The following is a 5359-nucleotide window of genomic DNA, read 5'->3' on the forward strand; positions in this document are numbered from 1 at the left end:
TGTGGTTAGCCTTTTTTGACGTTGTATAGAGGGCAAACCTCTATTCTTCAGGCCCTTCTGTGTTATGTTCTGGGAGTCACATCCCGCAGTGCTGTCCATAATTTGTGTCCAGGTAGAGCCACATGCAAGGAAGCACTTCATTCACTGTAGCATATCTGCACTCATTGTATTCAGTTTTCCCTTTGATTTACACAAACATTGAGAGTAAATGTTTTGAGACTTAGACTTTGGAAGCAGTAAAATCCTAACAATCTCTTATACACCAAAATGGGACCATATACAATCCAGATGATTGAACCTGAGTCAGCTGCTTACAAGGCAAACACCCTATCCACTGTGCTTTCGCTCCAGCCAACCAGTCTTACACATTTACCTGCATTTTCCTAGTTGTTCTCTGCGCAGCTGGTGTCTGGCCCTTTAAGGCTGCTTGCAGAAGCGGAAGTGATGTCACAGCAGGGCATTTACATGTTTGCGTGCAAGATGCTGTATCAGGCCTCCATTTGTTAAGCAGGTGAAGTGAGAAGAGGCTGTCTGTCCGTAGTGGAAGGGGTCTGTGAAGGCCGGTTTTGTGGCAGGACACTAGCGGCCTCCCTTGAGCACCCCGCACCGCGCCTCCCAGTTTCTGCACTGAGGGGCGGAGCCAAGCCAGCTCTAAGGACACTTTTAAGCTTTTTCAACTGATATCCAGGCGGTTCCTGCGGCCTGGCCCGCCAGGGTTTTGTGGGGGACTCGGAGCTTTGGTGAGTGCAGTGGGGGCTTTGCTGGGGCGCAGTGGTTGCGGGTGTGAGTGCGTGGTTCTGGGGATCCCCTGCAGTTAGGCCGTGGAACGGAGGCAGGTGGGCGTGGGGCCGAGTGGGTGGGGGGGGGGCGCTGTGCCGTTCCTACCCTCCCAGTTAGGGACTGCGCTGGGCCCTGTTTTGGAAGCTTTGGCCCCAACCTCACTGCTGTAGAAGCTGCAGGTTCACTTAGAGGACCTGAGAGATAGCACAGCGGTTAGGGCGTTTGCTTTGCATCTGGCCCACCCAAGATCGATCTCCAAGCTCGACCAGGATGGGTGCCTGAGTGCAGTTAGAAGTTTCTCGTTCATATTGCCGGTGGTGCCTCCAAAACTATAAAAGGACTGTTCATTTTTGAGGGGCAGCTCCCTGATGGCAAATGACACTGTAGCCCTCAGTCACTATTCATTAGTAGCCTTGATTTCCAGACCATCCCTTGGGTGGGGTTCTAGGGGTGGTTGCGGTTTGCAACTGAAAATTTACTTTGGGACTATTTTTGGTTGTATTTTGGGCACAAATATGTAATCTCGGGGCTTCCTTAAGGAGCAGCACTCTGGAATTCTTTTTTTTTTTTTTAAGTTCTTTAGGTGTCATGTGAGATGCTGAATATCAATCAGGGTCAGCATGGGAAGCGCCCCTCCCAGCTTAATATCTCTGACTCCACATTGTGGTTTTTTCTAACGTAGAATTTCTGTATCCTAAAATCAATTTGAAAATTGCACCCCGACTCTTCATCTCTCCCTGATTAGGCAAAATCCGGCTATTACACTGAGAGTTGTGTTCAAATAATGTCTGGACATGCGCCGCATGCCTTTGGTGGCTGTGATTGGTCTCCCCACCCTGGCCGGTGAAGGGTAACAGAGGATCAAAGAAGGAAACAGGGGCCAGGCTGTTGGTGATCTGCTGGATATTAACCCAAAGTGTCTTAGGCTTCATCTGTGAATTGCCCCTTTTGCTCCTCCCAGAGAAGCTTATCATGTCCTTGCTAACATCCCTAATTTAGATAAAGTTTATCTTTAACATTTCCTTTGTATTTTTCTTCGCGTTGTCTCAGTTCCCCAGGCCAGTCTTGATTACTTATATACCATAACTTTCTGGTTATTCTCAACTTTGTATTTGCACTGCTTTGTAGTTGAAGTGGCTGTGTATTTGTACCTGCTTCCCTGTTTCCCCTATAGCATTTTTATGTTTTCACTCTACAGCACTGTTCTTTGGTTAAACACAGAAAGACCATCAATGCTTATACTCCTAGTATTTGGGAGTAGATGGACTCAAGTATATCTACTCCTGGGCATAATTGCTTGGTCATAATTACTTGACTCGGGCTTCAGTTACTGTAGTTCCTAACACCCCGAAAGGGAGGTTCAGCCGTGGAACTTGTATGGACCAGGGGCAAGTGGGAAAACTACACCAGCTTCGAAATGGAACATTCTAGAAAGCACGTGTGCATGGTCTTGATGCAAACAGTTACAGCATTAGAGAGAGGATCCCCATGGGGAAGGACAAGGTGAACTGGCCTGAAGACTTAGTCTGGGATTTACAGTAAAAGCCTTGATTGCTCTCAGAGCCCAGAGAAGTAAGTGCTAAAAGCCTTATTTGCTCTGGGGGCTGGAGAGATAGCACATCGGGTAGGGTGTTTGGCTTGCACACAGCCAACCTGGGTTCGATTCCCAGCATCCCATATGGTTCCTTCTGCAATGCCAGGAGTAACTCCTGAGCGCAGAGCCAGGAGTATTCCCTTGTATCACCGGGTGTGACCCTAAAAAGCAAAAAGAAAAAAAGCCTTATTTGCTGACAAAGCCCAGAGAACTAAGTGTTGGGATATTTTCTTACTGTGTTTATCCAAACATCTACAAGTTTTGATAACTTATACAACTAGAGGAAAAGGTAAAAGCAACATAGATATCCCTGGGAGACAGAGTGTCTCCTTGGGTAAATCTCCCCATGAGAATTTACTCTGCCAAATGTTTATCTGCGTAAATGATCAGTCACCCCTCTTACCTGTCCCTTTTCGATGCCTGGGTAGCTCACAGCTCTCCTGGGTCCAGTCAGTCTCTTGCTTTTGGGGTGCTAAGAACAAAGGGCAGATGATGCTTCAGTCTCATAAACAAGACAATGCCTAGGAGTATATAGTATCTGCAGTTCATTAACTCTGAAGTTACAAAAGCATAATATTGCCTTCCTTTGTCTAGACAAAGCTGAGGGCTGGGGGCATGGCCATCCCTATCCTCCCAGCACAATCTTCCCAATTTGGGACTGCACTGGTCCTTGTTCAGGGAAAAAAAGGATATTTTTATAAAGTAAACTGTAGAGGATATAAAGGAAAGAGAAAGTCAACATTTTATTTACAAATACAAAATCCAGAGATTTTTGGATAATCTGACTTTACAATTCAAGGTTGTAATTAGGGAAAATGGGTGAGTAATGTATAGGGGAAGCAGATCACAGGGAATTAAATACGAATACTAAGGAAATGGGTGTGATTGGGATGGGTGTTACTCAGAAAGCCTCAGCTCCTTGTACCAGAGGAGAAATGATGAACCAATGTTAAACCTAAATTGTTTAGAACTAGAGTCCAACCAGGGTAAAGGATTTTTTTTTTTTTTAAGCAAGAAAGTTTTGGTTTTCCAGGAGTAAGGACATTTGCTCAGGAATCCCACTGGGTGTGCTAGGAGCACGTTTACTTAGACCCGGAGCCATAGTACTGTGGGTAAGGAACCATCCAAGCATTCGACCCAGGTTCTATGCCCTGCATCCCATATGGTCTGTACCAGAGTGACTCCTCCGTGTAGAGCTAGGAGTAAGCCCTGAATCTGCCGGTTGTGGCCTCGAAACAAAAATCAAACAAAGTCACACTTATATATACACATATATATGCACAATGGTGAAAGAACAACAGGGATTCAGGAGAAACTGTGAGTTTCTGTAGCATGGATAGATCAAAAATATGGGATTATTATTTTTATTTATTTATTTATTTATTGAATCACTGTGGGAAAGGTTACAAAGCTTTCAGGTTTATGTCTCAGTCATGCAAATATCAAAACCATTTCCCTTTACCAATAGTTATTTTTTACCATGAAGAACCCCAATAAATCCCCACCCCCCACCCCTCCCCGTCCCTGTGAGGCAGATGAATTCTAGTTAACACTCTATCTGCTTTGATTAGATTCATTGTTTCAATAAAAGATTCACCACTATTATTTAGAGTTTACCCCCCCCCCCCAAATCAGACATGTTGAAAAAGCATTGTGAAGTGATTTGCTTTGTACGGCTGGGTTCAAGAATTAAATGTTGGTTTTGGATTTCTGCTCTTTTACCTATTGACCCTGGAAGTATTTCTACTGAAAGTCAGATAGTTAAGAAATTGGTTTCTGTGTTCTGGAGTCCTGGCCGTGCTGGAGAGCCGCTCGCGGGGGGCAACCGGTGGCCTCGGTAGGGCGTGAAGGGCGGAGCGAAACGCCCCCCTTCCCATGAGGTTTAGTCGCCCCCACACTCCCGGCTCATATCTGCTGTCCACAAGGCTCCCATGTGGCCGCCATCTTTCTTTCCAGAGAGGAGAGGGCGAATGGGGCAACACCCTTTCCCCTCCGGCAGACTTGATGGCCTGGATCAATGCATAGTCCGTTCACTTTTCTGCTCCAAGCTGCTGGGTTCTGCATTAAGTCCTTGTGCTTCTGGGGCCGTGGCCGTGCTGGAGAGCCGCTCGCGGGGGGCAACTGGTGACCTCGGTAGGGCGTGAAGGACGGACCAGAACGCCCCCCTTCCCATGAGGTTTTAGTTGCCCCCACATCCCCGGCTCATACCTGCTGTCCACAAGGCTCCCATGTGGCCGCCATCTTTCTTTCCAGAGGGAGGAGGGCGGAAGGGAGCAACACCCTTTCCCCTCTGGGCAGAAATGATTGCCTGGATTAACGCATAGTCCTTTCACTTTTCTGCTCCAAGCTGCTGGGTTCTGCATTAGGTCATTGTGCTTCTGGGGCTGTGGCCGTGCTGGAGAGCCGCTCGTGGGGGCAACTGGTGGCCTCAGTAGGGCATGAAGGGCGGACCGAAACGCCCCCCTTCCCATGAGGTTTTAGTCGCCCCCACACTCCCGGCTCATACCTGCTGTCCACAAGGCTCCCATGTGGCCGCCATCTTTCTTTCCAGAGAGGAGAGGGCGAATGCGGCAACACCCTTTCCCCTCCTGCAGACTTGATTGTCTGGATTAACGCATTGTCCTTTCACTTTTCTGCTCCAAGCTGCTGGGTTCTGCATTAAGCCCTTGTGCTTCTGGGGCTGTGGTCGTGCTGGAGAGCCGCTCGTGGGGGGCAACTGGTGACCTCGGTAGGGCGTGAAGGACGGACTGGAACGCCCCCCTTCCCATGAGGTTGTAGTCGCCCCCACACTCCCGGCTCATACCTGCTGTCCACAAGGTTTCCATGTGGCCGCCATCTTTCTTTCCCGAGAGGAGAGGGCGAATGGGGCAACACCCTTTCCCCTCCGGCAGACTTGATGGGCTGGATCAATGCATAGTCCGTTCACTTTTCTGCTCCAAGCTGCTGGGTTCTGCATTAAGTCCTTGTGCTTCTGGGGCCGTGGCC

The sequence above is a fragment of the Sorex fumeus genome, unplaced genomic scaffold (assembly GCF_029834395.1).
Source record: "Sorex fumeus unplaced genomic scaffold, SorFum_2.1 ptg000184l, whole genome shotgun sequence".
NCBI classification, from domain to species: Eukaryota; Metazoa; Chordata; class Mammalia; order Eulipotyphla; family Soricidae; genus Sorex; species Sorex fumeus.